The sequence below is a fragment of the Coturnix japonica genome, chromosome 8 (genome assembly GCF_054131305.1).
Source record: "Coturnix japonica strain WE chromosome 8, WE-NBRP24, whole genome shotgun sequence".
Lineage (NCBI taxonomy): Eukaryota > Metazoa > Chordata > Aves > Galliformes > Phasianidae > Coturnix > Coturnix japonica.
The window spans coordinates 3,035,353-3,053,927 of NC_140670.1; the positions used below are offsets into that span (position 1 = coordinate 3,035,353).

At 39.0% G+C, this 18,575-nt stretch overlaps 1 protein-coding gene across 7 annotated transcripts in view; it reads right to left on the bottom strand.

The window, feature by feature from the left end:
* The window catches only part of MBL (mannose-binding lectin), a 41,543-nt gene that overhangs the window by 10,213 nt on the left and 12,755 nt on the right, over positions 1-18,575 (bottom strand). For 4 of the 7 annotated variants that reach the window (XM_015866108.3, XM_085553811.1, XM_085553809.1 and 1 more), the window contains exons 1-2: positions 13,449-13,606; positions 2,479-2,581 (exon numbers count right to left, since the gene is read on the bottom strand). The gene's annotated coding sequence lies outside the window, so the exon portion shown is untranslated. Of the gene's footprint in view, positions 1-2,478; positions 2,582-5,528; positions 7,792-13,448; positions 13,612-14,941; positions 15,042-16,445; positions 16,510-18,575 lie in introns of those variants that run through there. The other 3 variants (XM_085553813.1, XM_015866106.3, XM_085553808.1) reach the window with 3 other exon arrangements.

Below are 18,575 nucleotides of genomic sequence, written 5' to 3' on the forward strand. Positions count from 1 at the left end.
TGATTTCTGTTTCTTACTACAAACAGTCTCATTTGAGATGCTGATCCATGCTTTGGAGTTTATGAAACTGAACACAGACTATAGAGAAGGTCTAAGAGTGAGATGATCTGATGCAGAGCAGGGAAAAAAAAAAATCAAAATCAACAACAACAAAATACTTAACTTAGAAGAAGATCAGGCTTAAGATTTCAAACAAAGTTTACAGCTTATGATGAGCATCCTCATTTAGGGAGCAGGCAACCAAGAACACATACACCAAGTTCCTCCTTTCTACTTGAAAATGAGCAGGTTGAGCTATAAGACATGTGAGCTGTAGAATGGCGCTTCTGCCAAAATAGGATGAGTTGTTCGTGTCTTTTAATTGACTAGTCAGTAAGGAATTCTAGAGGGCTTTCTTCATATTGCAAGTAAAAACTGTCAAACACAGGCCTCTCCAATATGCAACAAAAGAGGCTTGAATGCTGTTGTTTCAGAAGCTGAAAATACATTTTGCTTTTCAATTTAAGGGCATATTGAGGAAGATTTTGTAATTGAGCAGGTAAGAATTCAGATAAGAATCCCACACAGACCTGATAATACAAGGTAGAATTAGGCTGTACTTAAAATTCTTCAGTATGTGAAGTAAAGCTTGCAAAGCACAAGATGGTTCCTGAGACTAACCACCCATGTTATGGGATCAACCTAATCAGGATCTTCTCTTTCTGTGTCTTAATGATTCTAGAAAGGATTCAAAGTAATTAGCAGGATTTTGAGGGCAAAACAAGAGAAGCTAACAACTGAACTGAAAGCAGAGATGATAATGGATTAAATGGCCACGAAGTGACCTCTGGTGGACGGACAGCAACAAGAGTGGCCAGTAGGTGTATGTATTGCTTGGGAGAACAGCCTATTAATTTAACTACATTATATCCACTGTGTTGAATATGACCTAATATTTTGACATAATCCAACAAACTTTCCGATGGAAATAGAATTATTCAATGCAAAAAACCAGGAAGCTAATGCCAGAACTTTCGAAACCTCTGTAACGAAAAGGATTATTGACTTTGCATATATTAACACTATACCTTTAATAAAGTGAAGTGAAGGCAATTTTTCAGATAATCTAAAAATCAGAAGAAAATCTAAAGGAAACAAAATGATCCTTGGAGAGCACGTCTGTAACTCTGAAAAGCATGAGATTTTCACATCAGCGTGAGGTGGGGTAACCTGCTGCTTTCAGCACACACAAGTTGGTAATCACAGCCTCTGTACTAAATGGTAAGATTTTCTATACAGATGCATTAAAACACAGATTATCCCTAAAGACCTCATCTATTCCCAACTAAGTGTTGTTGAACAGAACTGTAAGGTTTGGAATCCCTTTGATACCACGTCCCAGAGAGGCTCACAGTGCTATTTCAGGGCCTGTATTTGTAGAGGGCATACATGTTCTAAGAGATCATGAACTCTGTGCAGGTCCATCTAAGACTGCAGTCCCCCTCTTGGTGATTAGAATGACTTTCCCTTCCTACTGTTTCTCCATTTCCACCAGGAGTTACGAGTCCCAAGAGCTTCTCACACAGTTCTAACAGTGGATACAGAAGAAGGTTTGCTGTACAGAAATAACAAAGTGAAATTGTTTCCAAGGTAAACCAGTCTGTCTTGGCAACAGTTGTCCTGGCAACAAAGTCTTCTAGCAGAGCATCATGGCCGCTGATCCATGGAAAGCAATCCATGAGTCATTTTTTCTCAGGGCCAGGGAAAAGGGCTGAGAGCCCCCAACCATTTGGCTTTCCCCTCCACTCTAGTTGTGACAGAACCCCCAGGAGCCACAGAAATTAACTGAAATGCCGTCTCTTTGCTGTGGATCTGGGGCATATTAATAATACAAAATATTAACAAGCAGCAGCAGTATTTTACCATATAGAGTACCATTTTCTTATTCCTTATTTTGGCTAGTCATGTGAAGAGCTTAACTCTTCACTAGGAGAGGAAAATTGCATTGGAAAATCACATTGAAAAACAAATCAAGACAGCCATGACAGCACTAAGAAAAGTACTGAGAGAAGCAGCAGAGCACATTTCTGCCTAAACTGTTCAGAAATTCATGTGAAAGCTTTGGAGAGCTGCATAGCTCAGGATTTCACACCTTCCACAGAGAGTGGCACAGACACTGATCTGTGCTCATCTGATCTGTACATCATCTGCACGCATCAGATGTACAGAAAAAATTTGACCTGGAAGTTCTTGCCTTAGACAGTGCATTCGTGCTCACCTCTGCCCAGCTGTTATCACTTGATTGCCTTCTGCTCAAGTGTCATTACTGCAAGTTTCTATCACTCTGGGACAAGGCATGTGCAATATTAAGCACAGCTCTTTCATCTGCACAGCATGTACTTAGCACCCACTGATTAAACAAGCAAGGGGTTGACCACAGAGCAGAAACCTCAACTACCACAATTAAAACCCACCCATTAAAAGAATCAGGAGAACTACCTGGGTCCATTCAGGCTCCAAAGGTCTGTCACAAGGGTGAGGATGCCCCAGGACCCACAGGTCCAGGAACAGCAGCAGTTCCAGCCATGTCACAAAAAGTGATCTGAAAGAAACAATCCTAATTCAGAAAACATAACTTTTCAACAAAAGCATTTTCTTCTGGAACATTTCTCATCATTCTTTCTAGTTGCTTGATGTGAACTATCTATGCATGAGATTGTTCCGTCATGAATATTTGGGCACATACACTTCCATACAGGCAGAATGAACAATAATTTATTAGATGATAGCACAGCCATCACATGAACTGATATTTGCAGAAGATTTGAAGCAGAATAACTTTTAAAATCAGCTTACAATTCTTTTTCCATTACTTGCACAGTAAACATTTCAGGAAGCTGTTGGGCAGGTGGACTCCCAGAGACTTTCAAGGAGAGGGGGAAAAAAAGCACCAGTAATTATAAGTCACACAGCTTGCAACTGCATAGTAAATACCTGCATCTATGTAAAATTCCACTCCTAACCTAAGCTTGTAAACAACTTGGAAAAAAAGTAAGCACAGGCATAGAAAATATGAACCGACTACAAATCAGCTGCAAACACATTAAAGGCCTCTATTTGTTCAAATGCATTATTCATAGGGAATAATTTGAGCGTTAGTTGTACGCAATTTATGTTGCATAAACTTAAGCAAACACTTGTAACCAAAAGCTGATTTAAGAATTAATGAGCAATCCCTAAATAAAATTTTACTACTAAATAAATTCTTCTCTGAGTTGCTAAGCCATATGTTTTCTTCAGCGTATATTCCAACATTTCTATTAGCAGCTAAGTATTGTAACACTGGGATACTGATAAACACTTGATGCCTTCTGAAGCTCTTGCTAAATAGAGGAAAAAACAATTGCTTTTGAGGAGTTAAGTAATTAAAGTTCAATAGTGACATGACCTCATTGTAGTTTTGCTCTAAGCACTGAAATTTCTATTCTAGAATCAATATTTACACATTTTTAGTAAATAAATTCAGAGGAGAAACATCCCTTTTTCACCTGCCAAAGAATTTCCACTGACCGTTGCTGTGTTACTCTGAACAAAGACTTTAGAAATGAATATCTCATATTAACGGGTATTGCAGCATAGCGTAGCACATCCATAGTCTGGATTGATATAGCACACTGTGCTTTTTAGTGACTATAAGCAATTGGGAAATTCACATTTCACATGCCTTTTAGTCAGCTGTCTCAAAAATTTTTCACACACACCATGACAGCACTATGTCATTTTCTGTAAAAATTCAACAAGAAAACAGACAGGTATTATTAGCAGCTACATGGATGCGCAAACAATAAACACCGTCTCACAAAAGACTTTCTTATACACCTGGGATCTCCTTCTCCCATCCATCCCTCCCCATAACTGGTTGCCAAACTATCTCCCATGTGGATACAGGAAAAGCATGGTCACAAGCCCATGCACCTGAGTAGCTGCGCTTGCATCTCAGTCCACAGCTTCTCTGAGCTCAGGAGAGCATGACACCTAGCCCTGATTTGCACACATTGCACGCTCTTCTGCAGTAACTCTCATCTAAACTTTTAGGTTAAGTCAGACACAAGCAGGTCGTGCTGAAGCAATATCAAGGGAGCACGTGAGTTATGTAATGAGTACATAATAGATTTCACAATTCGAATAAAAATGATACAATAAAACAGGAGCTAACTCACTCTCAGTTCTGTGCTTGCTACACTTTCATAACACACGTCTTAGTCTTTGAAAAACATTTGGCAATGAATCCTAACTGGTCTTAAAAAGCAATTGCCAATAATATGGAAGAGTTTTCAAACTCAGGATTTTAAAACATTCTTTTTCCAAAGAAATTGAGCCAAATGTACACCAATATGGTAACAGATGCAAAAAATGGGTTTATTTATTGTGAGAGAGCTCCCAAATTCTCAAGTACTTCTCAACCTTCTCCCATCAAACGGGAGCTTTGTACTTTCAATATAATAAGGACTGTTATTCTGTTAGACCTTTCCCTCGTATTGTCTGATTAATATTACTTAAGTTGCTCCGAAACTAACACCTTCTGTTTATTTCCATGGAAACCACAACAGCCACAAAGAACACAATAACACTATTTGAGAGCAAATTCTCAGCCACAAAACACTCTTTTTCAACACAGCCATCACCATTAGCTCTCTGTATTTTCACCAGCCATAAAGAAGAGCCTGCATGCTGTGATTGTAAAAATCTGCACCGATGGAGGTGACCTACAGTCACCACTGCTGGAATACGGCACCCACTGTCTCACTGTCTATCCATTTTCTTTTTATAAAACCTAATTTTAATATATGAGTTTGAATGGTACATCTAAATGCAGAAGTTATTCTGAAAAATGTGGAATAGATCCCCCCCCGCCCCCCTGAAACTTTCGTAAATACCAGAGAAGCTCTTAAAAACAACTACCTTTTCCCTCCAATGTTTTCTAACCAACGTTTAGATTATCATAGCATACTTCACACCTCTTCATACATAACTGTGAAATGACTGTTAAATGATAGATAAATAAGGTCTTGGGAGGATTTATTGTCATTAATGTCATCCTCCAATAAGAAATAATGTTCACTTCCTTTTGTGAGTGTCTGCACAGCAGATGTTGTCTGCTTTTCTAAAAGGGCAGAACACAAGAAAATTAATTCTCACTGATGACAAAACGAATGATGGAAGAAAGTCATGAGGCTGACAAACTGCAGTATGGAATCCAAGCAGCATTGCTAAGACACTGAATTTGTTACCATGCTGTAGTGAAACCATAATGGGAACATCATTTATGTAGTGCCGTTGGAAATGTTACTCATATCTGATACGCAGACAGTATATTAAGCAACATGCACATTTATACCTGTGACAAATCACCAAGCGGAAGATAGATCAGAGTCGGAAAATGTAACAGTATCCAACTTGTCACTTATGCTCTCGTCCATTGTTCTCATTTCATCACTCAATTCATTTCTACCAATTCCTGGCCCGACTGACAGGATTTTATTACTTACGTGCCTATGCAATTTCTTCTGCCTGTACACCATTTATTCCAGGTAACGGTTTCATAATGCTTAGATGCTATTTATTCCATAGCACTGCTCTTTGCGACTTCCTCAGAGAAGCAAGCAGTCCAGCAGCTTGGCAATGGAGAGCTTTTGAAGTCTCAAGTCACTTTCAATGGTACCAGTTTTGAATATTTTTTGCAGTGGCAGTCATGTCTTCTGGGAACAGGAGAATGAGGAAGACCCAGAAGCACAATACATCTAAATTACTTTCGGCAAAGCTTAGCAGACTGACAGCTTCCAGGAGCATGCTGAGCAAGGCCATGCTATATCCCTGAGTGACCCACATGTGAGAGCAAAGCATACAAGTGCATAGCTAATATGCCAGTTTACTTAAATGTCAGCTCAGCTATGTACTGCTGTTCCAAATGAAAAGTTTAAATGGGTTTCTAGCTCTGCAAATTCTTGGAAAGGGGGTTAAGGATTAAATCAACCAACAAGGATCCCTTTGAGATAGCAATTATACTGCAGTGTTACTAAGATCATGGAGAATGGCTTCAGCAAGATCTCGGAGGAAGTGGCTTTAACTCTGAGAAACGTTACATCTTGAAGGAATATTCCATCTCTCGTATGCAGTAATCAGCTGTGGTTTACATCACCAGTCTATCACCATAAGCCACACAATAACTTGGCTGGGTAGCTCAGCTGTGGACAAAACAAAACCTGCAACCCCTTCGGTATCCACATTGCTTGCAAAACTCTGAATCTGATTAATCTGTTAAGGTTCATCTATATGGGGGAAGTAGCCAATGGAAGCTGTTGTACACCTGCTACACCAGCCTGTCTTATCTCAACAAGGACCTTATCTGTATCTCTCACCCTGAAAACAGAAAGTTCCTACTTTTCTACCATGTCTGAGGACTCTGTGAGGCATCCGTCTATAATAAGCTACTCCTTTTGTCTTTTGTTTTCTTTCAGAGAAGGCTAAACAGTGCTGCTCAGTTCTTCTCAAGTCTTCAAATACTGCCTTTGTAGGACCACATAGCTGGTACTTTTCATGATCCTTAATAATTCATGACCCAATGAAGAGCTGAATCAATGAAGTTGAATAAGTTGAAAAGATACAGTACAAATTAAGCAAATCTATACTATCGTTCCAGGGCACTGTAAACATTTACAGAATGCTCTTAAAACTGTTAGGCATTGTCCATAACAACTAGAAGGGATCTCTGATCTTTTACTATGGATGTGAGACACAAAATTTGAACTTTACAGACCTTAAATGGAATTCCAAACCTGAATAGGTTAAAAACTTTTGGAACAGTGCATTTATAATCTTAAATAAATTCCTATACTTCCCTGAGTAACATCTTTTTTAAGTCTTCCTTTTGGCTTTAAAGAGATATTATTTTAGGTGGAAAGGTGATATTGTTTTCTGTGCCAATTTGCCCAATCATGCTTTGTAAAATTAACTGATAGGAGAAGGCATAAGATCAAAAATATTTCTGTGCTATGCAGTGGATTTCTTCTTTATGGGTAGACTAATTTAGACAGTAGTCAACTCTCTTTTTAGACTAAGCAGCTGTGCTGACATAGATATACTGAAAGCATATTAATTACAAATTCGTGAGGAACTGTCATTTCTCTTCTGTAACTCCTGAATAGCAGTTGCTTTGTGTTACAGTGTGAAATCACAAACTTGACTACCTCACCTGATTTCTGAATGTACTGGAATTGTTGGAAAATGTGAAGTGATTATATTTTAATTATAGCAGAGTTGTGATGACAAATCAGCATTACCTTAAGGTAAAATAATTACTGTGTGTTAATGCTGGCCTTATTAGAGATATGTCAAGACTTCTGTCTTTATGACTAGCTAACCTGGAAGGCTCCTCTGGCTGGAAAATTGCTACAGTTATATCTCAGTCTCTATCCTTCCGCAGTATCCTAAAAACTCCTTTTGCCTTACATTTGTATATAGTGGTATTAGATGCCTTTGCCAATGACACTTCTAAGTAACAGAATGGGGAAAGCAAGAGAAGTACATGTCCTGAGGAGACAATGACAAGAAAAGAACTGTGTGCCAGCATGGCATACATGCTAAATGTTTCATGAGAGACATTTCTGCCATCTTCTCTAGGCTGCTTACAGTAAGACTATGACAAGTACCTATTGCAAAGCCATGGAGAAATTCAAGGTATTTCACAGAAAACTAAGTTAGAAGACATCCTAAGAAAACCTAAGAAATTCAGAAAGACTAAGGTGGAGCATATTAATTGTGGGAGATGTTTTTTGGTGAAGACTAATAAAGTGATTAGCTGGCTGGAAAAGGTAAGCCTGGCTTGACTCATGCCACTGCAACCATGCTGCTGATGAACAAGTCTGCTTGTTTGTGACCAGCGGCTCCTTTTCTCTTCCATAATGTCCTTTTCAGCTGCCTGTAACAGATGAGCAATTAAATCATTGCCAGTGTAAAAAACCTGAGAAATGGGGGGAAGGTCTTGCTTGCTAGAATCACGGAGGTTTAATATTTCTGCCTAATTTCAGGGAAGATGTACAAGCATGCTGCCACAAATGGCATTATTCTCTCATTCTTTCTTCAGAAAAATAAATGGATTATATGACCTTTCACAACATTCAAGAAGCCCTCTCTTCTATACTGTTATTTTTCCATTGGTTTAATGCCTTAATAGTATTTTCTAGTGAGCAGCTGCATTTCATGAGCTCTCAATCTCTCATGACACATCAAGTAGAGTTATAACACTTTATTAACTTGGTAGACGGGAATTTTCAGACATTCACTTAAGTTAAAATCTGATTTCTTTCTTCCAGACACCTAAAATCTCCAGATTTCTACAGAATTTGGCAGGGGTCAGAACGACAGATTCTTCCAATAGCACCACACACATTTTCATTTTCATACCAAATTATGTGAGTTTCAGTGTAATCACTTTACATTGTTTTAATACCGAAGAAAAATTCTTCAACTTTAAGCCATTAAGCTTGTATATCCAGATGACAATGATGTACTTTTTTCCCCTAATGTTTTGACTGCGCTTGCTAAGGATGTTGGCTGAGAGTTCCCAGATAGTTAATGAATTTCTCCCTCTCTAGCAACAATTTATAATGACCTCCCAGATAGCTGAGCCCACAGATCCTCTAACCATACTCCACTTGGTAAGCAAAGATGTACTACACAGTTTTAAAGAACTATAGTGGAACACAGTTGCAAGCAAGAAAAATTAGAGAAATCAATTTTTCTGAACCTTGATCCTTTCATTTCCCCCATATTTTTTTCTGGCTTCATGTTTTCAGCAAGCGCACAACCTGGCATGGGTTTACAGTGCTCAAGCTGTCACCAGGAGCTTCTTCTCATTTCTGGGGCTGCCATGTCAGCACTGAACGCACTTGCACTGCTCAGTCATCTGCTCTGGAAGAGGCAGTGAAAGTCACTGTCAGAGCTGCTGGCTCTGCTCAGCTGCCCATGCTACATAATGCATCTACACTAAATGAAGATGGCTTGATTAGCACCTTTCATCCTGATTTGCCACTGTTTAATACATAGCAAGAATACTCCTGGACAGCTCTTAAGTTATTCCTTTAAGTAAGAATTACTTTTAAAGATTAACATTACATTTCAAAAATCACATTTTGGAAACCAAACGTGGCAAATTTAGACTTCATTTCATCTCCCTGCCAGAGCCTTGGCACATACATACTCCCAGATGTATTATTCCTCCTTGCTCACAGTTAGTCTGCACTGTCCCCTGAAAATAACAGGCCTTTAGAAATGGGGCAGGCATCCAAAATGCTTGGAAGCCTCTATTCCTCGAGTGTTAGGTGATGGGCTTGGCAAGGGCTAAAGAGCCTGGTAATTATGGGAGTATTTCTGGTAAGCCATTAAAACTGCAAAATTCAGCCCCTGTAATTCTGTATCTTTATATTCTGCTTTGCTGTTTGACTCTTTAGCCAGAGCAAATGCCCAGTTGCAACTGAGCTCACAGTAGCTCTGAATTCACGGAGTTAATTCAGACAAAGCTGCGCTAACATTCAATTTACTAAACTTAGGCCTTTGCAATTAGCAGCCAAGAAACAGACAGGCTGGATTAGTTGCATATACACTTATCTACCCAACTGTGAAAAGAGGTGCACAGATAAGCTACACTGTGAGAATAACAACAATGAAGCAAAGCCCAGTATTATGAAATCTCAGTAATAAAGAGATAGTACATTAACATACTTCCTGTAAAATAGAAAACCAGGAATATGACTTGCTTCATATGTGTTTAATGTGGCATCATATGTTATGCTAAACTCAGCATCATTTTAGAAGACAGAATAGTCTACATAAACACAAACTGAGTCAAAATGAAATCAAGGAATCACTGATTGGCCTGGGTTGAAAAGGTGCACATATAGTTCCAAGCCCCTGCTGTGTGCAGGGTCGCCAACCAGCAGCCCAGGCTGCCCAGAGCCACATCCAGCCTGGCCTTGAACACCTCCAGGGATGGGGCATCCACAGCCTCCTTGGGAAACCTGTTCAAGTGCATCACCACCCTCTGGGTGAAAATCTTCCTCCTAATAACTAAAGTAAACCTCCCCTGTCTCAGTTTAAAACCATTCCCCCTTGTCCTATCACTGCCTATCCCCATGAACAGCCATTCCCCCTCCTGTTTATATGCTCCCTTTAAGTACTGGGAATACATGCTAACTTTTCTGAACACAGCTTCATAGATAAATGACAAATTGAAAACTAGAGGAAAAGAGAAATTTTGGTTATTTACTCAGTAATTTTTCTTTAGCAGAAGTCGTAGCAGAGCTAAGTGCAACATCCCATCAGCCTGATAAGCATTTATAAAAATGATCTCTAATTTCTTCCCGTAACACTTTATTTGGATACATTTAAATAATTAATCTAAATGAATAATCCAAAAATGGTGAACGGCTATGCCAGAAAAGCAAGGGAATTTCAGCTGATAGCTAATTAACTGATACAGCTACAACATGGTATAGAAGAAACCAAGCGTGTGTCATTATCTGACTTCCAGTGCAATGGTAAATAACAGAAACAATGTGTAAACTACTGCAGGCTAATGGTTAAACCAATGCAAATACTGCACCCAAGACTGATGAAAAGTCCTATAAAAGTGATGACAACAGCTCCATGGACCATAATAACTTTGCATCATGCCTCTGTCAGAGTCAATTTGAGTCATGCTGAACTTAGCAGTAAAACCAAAATCTGAGAATCAAATGGAAAGGGCTTCTTTTCCTGACTTCATATCGTTCAAATCACATCTGGAATTCCTAGTGTTGTTTCCACGCTCCCAGCTGTCACTTTACTGTCTACTGTAGGAAAATGGTACCTAATTACAGGCTGCTGTGGAAGATGTTCTACAGATGTGCCCACATGTATATTATAATTCAAGTCTATAGGAATCTTTCAATCTTGAGCAATCACTTAAATGAGATTTACAGCCCTACATGATAGAAACAGTAGTTTATGGATCAACTGAAAAATAAATTAAAACATTAAGTTAATAAATGCACATCCTGATCCATTTTTTTTCTCCATTAAGAGAAAATTTTTTTCTCCTTTCCCCATTCCTTCATTTTAGAGTTATTGGACATATATTCACTTCCTGGTTTTGTAAACTGTGGATTAGAGCTAGCTGTTACCATTCAGGAACTGCACCTGAACAGGAAGACGTGAAACCGGTGCAACTGTTTATCAGCTCATTTGCAATTATGGTATCTTGATGCCAAGTAAACTACACATTTTCCAATACTACAAAAAGCCCAAATACATGCTGAACACCTACAACAGAACGTAGTTGTGCAAATATATGCATACATAAACTCCAGTATTCATAAATATATCATCAATTTCTGGTCTTTCAGACACACCCTGTTAAATGATAAATCTTCAAACATTTGCTCGTGCTTGGATGTTCTTTACTTCACATCCATACAAAGAGTGAATTTAAAGAATTTTTCCTCTAAAGCACTCACTATTTGCAGTAGCTGCATGCTTAACATTTGACTGCTTCTATTTAAGTCCTGTCATTTCAGTGCCACAGAGTTATTTTTGCAATCACAGCCTCCAGGTGGGCAATGGTTTTTTTAAGAAAAGGGACCGCTGTGTTTGCATCTTCAGGTACATGCTTTAAAACTACCGTTCTTGCAATATTTATACTCTACAACCACAAGTGGAACAGGTTGCCCAAGGAGGCTGTGGATGCCCCATCCCTGCAGGCATTCAAGGCCAGGCTGGATGTGGGTCTGGGCAGCCTGGGCTGGTGGTTGGTGACCCTGCACATAGCAGGGGGTTTGAAACCATATGATCACTGTAGTTCATTTCAATCCAGGCCATTCTGTGATTCTTCCATGAAGTGTCTCCTTGCCACATCAAAAACTATACTCAATTATGCTACAAGTTTCCTGCATTAACAGCCCATATTTAGAGCTATATGTTGTACTACTTTGAGGACAGGGAAAGAATTAAAAACCACTGCTATTATTCAAAATATTGTTATGACTCTACATTTAATATCTAAAAGGCTCAAAAGTTTTTAGGGAAGCTGTTTTATGTACAGCTTCATCTTTTAACAATAGAACTAAAAGATAATAGAAGATAGCAGTTGCTTAAGGTTGTGAAGGGCTTGGAGAATACGCCCTATGAGGAGCAACTGAAGGAACTGGGGCTGTTCAGTCTGGGGAAAAGGAAGCTGAGAGGAGACCTTAGTGCTCTCTTAGAATACCTGAAAGGTGCTTACAGTGACAGTGGGGCTGGCCTCTTCTCACTGGTGACAGGACAAGTGGAATCACAGAATCACAGAATTGTAGGGGTTGGAAGGGACCTCTAGAGATCATCGAGTCCAACCCCCCTGCCAAAGCAGGCTCCCTACACCACGTCACACAGGAAGGCGTCCAGGCGGGTCTTAAATATCTCCAGAGAAGGAGAATCCACCACCTCCCTGGGCAGCCTGTTCCAGTGCTCCGTCACCCTCACTGTAAAGAAGTTCTTCCGCACATTCGTGCGGAACTTCCTATGCTGTACTTTCATCCCATGGGTAATGTCCTATCCCCACGCACTACTGAAGAGACCAGCCTCACCACTATGGCTCCCACACCTCAGGTACTTATAAACCTGGATCAAGTCCCCTCTCAGCCTTCTTTTTTCAAGGCTAAACAGACCCAGTTCCCTAAGTCTCTCCTCATAGGGGAGATGCTCCAGGCCCTTCACCATCTTAGTGGCCCTCCGCTGGACTCTTTCCAAGAGATCCCTGTCTTTTTTGTACTGGGGAGCCCAGAACTGGACACAATATTCCAGATGAGGCCTCACCAGGGCAGAGTAGAGGGGGAGGATCACCTCCTTCGACCTGCTGGACACGTTCTTTTTAATACACCCCAGTATGCCATTGGCTTTTTTGGCTACAAGGGCACACTGCTGGCTCATGGTCAATCTGCCGTCCACCAGGACGCCCAGGTCCCTCTCTGCAGAGCTCCTCTCCAGCAGGTCAGAAAATGGTCTCGAGTTGAACCAGGGTAAATTCAGGTTGGATATCAGGGAAAACTTTACTGAAAGGGTTGTTAAGCACTGAAATAGGCTCCCCAGGGAGGTGGTTGAGTCACCATCCATCCCTGGACGTGTTTAGAAACCATTTGGATGTGGTGCTGAGGGACATGATTGAGCAGAGGGTTGTTAGAGCTGGGTAATTTGGTTAGGCTGTGGTTGGACTCGATGATCTTTAAGGTCTTTTCCAACCTAGGCAATTCCATAATCCTGCAATTCTATGCTTCAGAGAATTTTTAATTTTAAACCATCCATTAGAATCTGGCAGTTTAGACAATATATGTGTACTCTGTGGGACAGGAACTTCGGCTTCTCAGTTGTACCATTTCACAATAAGCAGGACTTGAACCTACCTTTCTTAACAGCATGGTCACAGAAGATGAAAAGCAGTGCAGAGTTTTGTGATGACACTGCACAGAAAGAAAAGGTGGGCTGAGCTGACTGTCTCTTCACCTGCTTCAAGTCATCCTGGTCACTCTCTTCTAAAGGTGGTTCATTTCCAGAAACAACAGGACTCTGGTTAAAAAAAAAAAAAAAAAAAAAGTACTCTCAATACAACGTACGTTTTTTTTTCCTACTCTCAATTTAAACAAGCTCTTTTCTTGCTACTCCCTTCCCACATAAAACACAGATTACTCGTGGATCAAACAAGTACAAGGGCTATGAAAAGTGAGCCTAGCTAGACCATGACATTGCAAGAGACTTGCTGAGTCTTTCTAACTGATCGAGGGCTCACTGATGCCAATGCTGGTGCATCCTCTCAGACTAGGGAGGCTTTCAGATCAGTTCTGTAATCCTAGATTTAAAAATCAGTGCTTTAAAGTTGTCCAGGTGCTCTGTGTGAGCATTATCTTAGGTACTGAAGTTAATATTGTAAGGGATAGAAATCATAAAATTTAGTACAAAATGCTCTTCTTTTTAACCAATTAACCTGAATTAACCTGAATACACCCATAGAAACTTAATTTTAAAATAAGAGTTTTATTTTACTGGAAAATTAACCTGTAAGGATGTGTACAAACATTCCTACTCTATCTGAAACAAAGAAACTGGAAAGTGAAGCAGCAAGACACAGAGTAATTTGAAAAGAAAATACAGGATTCTTCATAGTCTGAACTGAATAAAGTATAATTTAGATAAGAGTATTCTACTAAGGCAGTGAATTGAAATAAATGAGTTAGATCACCATATGCAGTAGATTAACTAAAGCAATTTACTCGATTACAATATTTGGGGATCTAGAACACAAGATTCATGCATCAGACAAATATTCCTCAAATATATTTTCATGCAAATTCCTGTTAATCATTTTTTCAGACTTCAGTTATTGGCTTCTTGTTTGTTTTTCACTGTTATCAGCCAAGCACGTGTGCCAAGTTCTGGTTATCTAGGCTTTGTTGTAGAGAAAACTAATCACTTACCTTGCATGAAGGATTGGTGAAGCATAGCTTGATTATTAATTTTCACAAGTTCGACTGAGTTTTTTGGATGACAAAGTTGTTTACCATACGATGCAGAGTAAGGCTATACATTCCTGGAAGCTTTAACTCAATTTAATACAACCCCCAGCATGTGTATATACATAATTTTATATAAAGTAAATGGTTTGTAGTCTTATACACTTGAAGGCTCTCATTATTTTGGAATATAACAAGGGATTATAATCAAGAACAGTTTTGAGAGTGTTCTGGTCAAATTGACACCCTTTGAAATTGCCTCTATACATATCAGGCACCAACAGCATTTAAGAAAATTGAATTCTATGCTTTTACAAATAACAAACAAACAAACCTGCAAATTGACCTTACTAAGAGTAGTAATTAGGAAGTGAGAAAGCTGAGCTTACTTTAACGGGAATCCCCTTGAAACATATATTTTATAAGGAACAGGGATGACAAATGCTCACATCACGTGTTAGTGTTGGCAGTCCAGTGCCCTTAATAAAACTCAAAGAAAAAGACCATTAAATTTCATACTTCCAGCTATCAACAGATTACAGGTAAACATTACAGAAGTGTTGCTACCCATTGCATGGAAAGGACGGTGTTTTTTGATTCTTTGTTTTCCCTTATGATGGGCTGTCAAAAGCAAAACAATTACATAGGCCAACTATAAGTGTTTTTTCTTCAATGTAGAGTGATTAAAAGGGATAAAGGAACATTAAAAGAATTTCATCCTAGTGAAGTATCTCATCAGTGCTGGCTCACTAAGTGATACTGTGGAGAAGAAATGTGAGTGAGGTCTCTAATCTTTCGGTGACTCAGCAGCTTAGAAAATGTCTTGTGTTCTCCTTCTATCTCACCAAGGCTCCAGACTCAATAGAAACCTTTCCACTGAGCACTTTGCTGGTGTTTCTTATCCCCTCACATTTGCTTGAAACTCCTTATTCTTCATTATTCTTCATTCCTTATTCTTCATTGCCTGAACAAGGTCAATAGATTAAAACATTCTATATCATCTTTTTCAAATAATACATGACATTGCTGAATTTATTCAAAATTACATGTGCTCAGCTACCCAACAAGGCTGTGCTTCCCATAAACATTTTGGCATTTAGTGAAACATTTATTATGATTCAGTCAGTTCTAGCCTCAGGGTTTTACTTGAAGGACAAAGAAGCTTGCTCAGTATTTCTGTAACACTTTATCAGATGTGACTTTTTGTTAAAAAATAAAATCATATTTTTATCTTAATACATCATTTTCCTCCCCTATGATTGTAATTGAAGGGAAGACCTAGTGATATATAATGGTCCATTAATTACACTAAGTCACTACCAGGGGTTCTATTTCAAGCCCAAACTGAAGAGATCAAGAGAACAAACTCATCCCTTTGGTGAAACACTTCAGTTCCAATGACTAGAAGCAGCGTATTCTGTTGCTCAAACATCTGATGACTGCAACTTCCATCTGTGCCTTGTTGAATTCTGGCAGCAGGCAGGATTATTTAGTCTATTCTTGTTCAGCCAGCAGGAAAGACTTTGTTATGGCAGGAAATGTGGGACAGCTTTCACGAATGAAGGCAGCTTTCAGAACAAATTAGTAACCAAAGAAATAGGACTCCACTAGAATGAGCTGATGACCTGCTTATAGGTCATAGGCGGACTAGGCACGAAACAGAAATTGGAGCAATTTGTCATGTAGGATACTTAGATTTTGATTCGGCATACATCACTGCTTCTTCAGTTGGCTGTGGAACATTATTCTTGTGCACTGGTAAAAATAAATCTTTTTCTGTTTAATAAACAAGAAAGGCATCATATGATACCAGTGGAGATGAATTAAACTTTACTTCTTAAACAAAGTCTGTTCCAACCAAGGCAAAATACACAGTAAGATAGTCACACTTACCTGGTGTGTCATCTATCAGCAGCTCCAAGTCTTTCTTTTGGAAATATTGGCTTGCACTTTGTTCCTGCCACCAAAATACATCTTTAGAAGTATTGTCATTATTGAAGATTGCATACGCTACTTAAGTATGAGCAATCCAGAATTTCATTACTTAACTATGCCCTTTAATTAAGGGATTAATCTTCAAAGCATTATGGAGTACAGCTCACAGAGAGAATAAAAGGATTGTAAAGGATAAAATCCATACACAGCGTAATAGGTACCACAAGTACAAGTGAGTGGTGATAATCGAAAGATGTGTATATGCCGAAGCTATATACACGCATGCAGATAACACAGCACGTCGATCAAGGAACCACTGCTCTTCTATACATTTACACCTGCAAACATATCAAGACAACTGTTTGGAGCATGCTATTCTAATATTTTAAAATTAACTTCTCCCTCAAAGTATGCACGTATCAATTATGGTCAGACTCAGTAGGGGAGCTTCAGCATGTGATACCATCCTCAATTACAGTTCTTTACTCAAGGAATTCAGAAGGTAAGAATTTCCGGTTTACCTTACTACCCTCCTACAATATTCTTTGACTATTGAGTTAAAACATCCTCTTTTCCATTCACTCTTATTTTGACCTCAGCTAGATGACCACTAGGGAGCTGTGCTTGCTTTAGCTTCAGTAAGGCTTAAAGAAGTTACACGCGATTAAGAATCAGTCCTCACACTCATCTGGGCCTCTGGAAATTGCCAGGTGTACTTGAGTGACATTCATTTAACTTAACACCACACTGAAGTTGTGAACGTGCTTGAAAACATCAAACTCGGGGGTCTCAATTTTCACGTCTTCCCTATCTTTCTGCTTTTTATACCTAGCCTGTTTCCAAAACTACAGAAGATAGTATCTCGGACGAGTAGTGTCTCCTTCTATTCTGCACTCTGAGAAACTATGATAAAATGCACGTAAATGCAAGATCTTTGCAATTTGAGTCTTTACTTGCAGAAAATCAAAGAATTGTGGATTTTGGATTAAAAAACAAAGAACAATACACAGAGACCAGTCAGATTTTTCCTTAATCAAAGATAGGCATATTTATGTCTAGAATTTACTTTAGAAATTCATTGATTTATGTCTCTTTTAAAACAAATTGTCTCTTGCTGAATTCTCTAAAGAACACTTAATGAGGAGCCTCGTGACTTCTCCATGTCACATCTGAAACAGAAATAAGGCTCATATCTAAAATGCATTGACTTGTGCTTGCATTTTCATTACAAATACCAGCAACACAGGAAACAGCTTACTGATTTCTTACTGGTACAGGCTGGCTTGTTCCATTCATCAACTAAAGTTGACCTTAGCTGGGAAAATTAAGTGACATGTTTTCCACCTTTCCTGGTTTGCATAGAAGGTAATACAAAACTTCAGTTTTTGTACTTTGTGAGGTATAGTTGGCAGATGAGAAGAACACACAGAGAGCCTTGAACCCACTTACTTCTCCACTGGAAGAAAGGTTGTATTACAATCTGATCTCAAAAGTAGATCAAAATTGTTTGGGATTTGGTACAAAAAACAGAAAATGATGCAAAATACTGTCACAGTATACACTGTCATCTTACATTACAAAAAAATGTAACTGTGATCAGCTGTATTTCTAGTTGATGAGGAAAGAAAGGAATAAGTCAATGCTAACCTCCCTGAAATTCAAGTCATGGAGCAAAGGAAACAAGAGTTTCTGTTAGAAGGCTCCTCCTGTGCCTGTTGTACTGCACAGAGGTATTTTTACTTAAGTACCTGCATTTCTATTTTCTAGGATACTTTTCTTTATGGTATATATATATATACATACACACACATTAATTCACAGAACCACCAGTCTTCCAATACAAATTTTAACAGTATGTGGAACACTGAACAGAAGTTATTTGAGAATATCAGATAATTTGTCTGTTATAAAACTCATATCTATACTGAGATATCTCTATTCTGTACTCGTATCTTGACTGTAATAACCAGCTATGTGCTCACTGTATCCCCACATCAGCCTTCCAGTTGCTCAAATGTAAGGAGACAGGAACAGATCAGAATGACATTTGTTAAAAACTAAAAAACCAACCAACTCACCGGGCGAGGA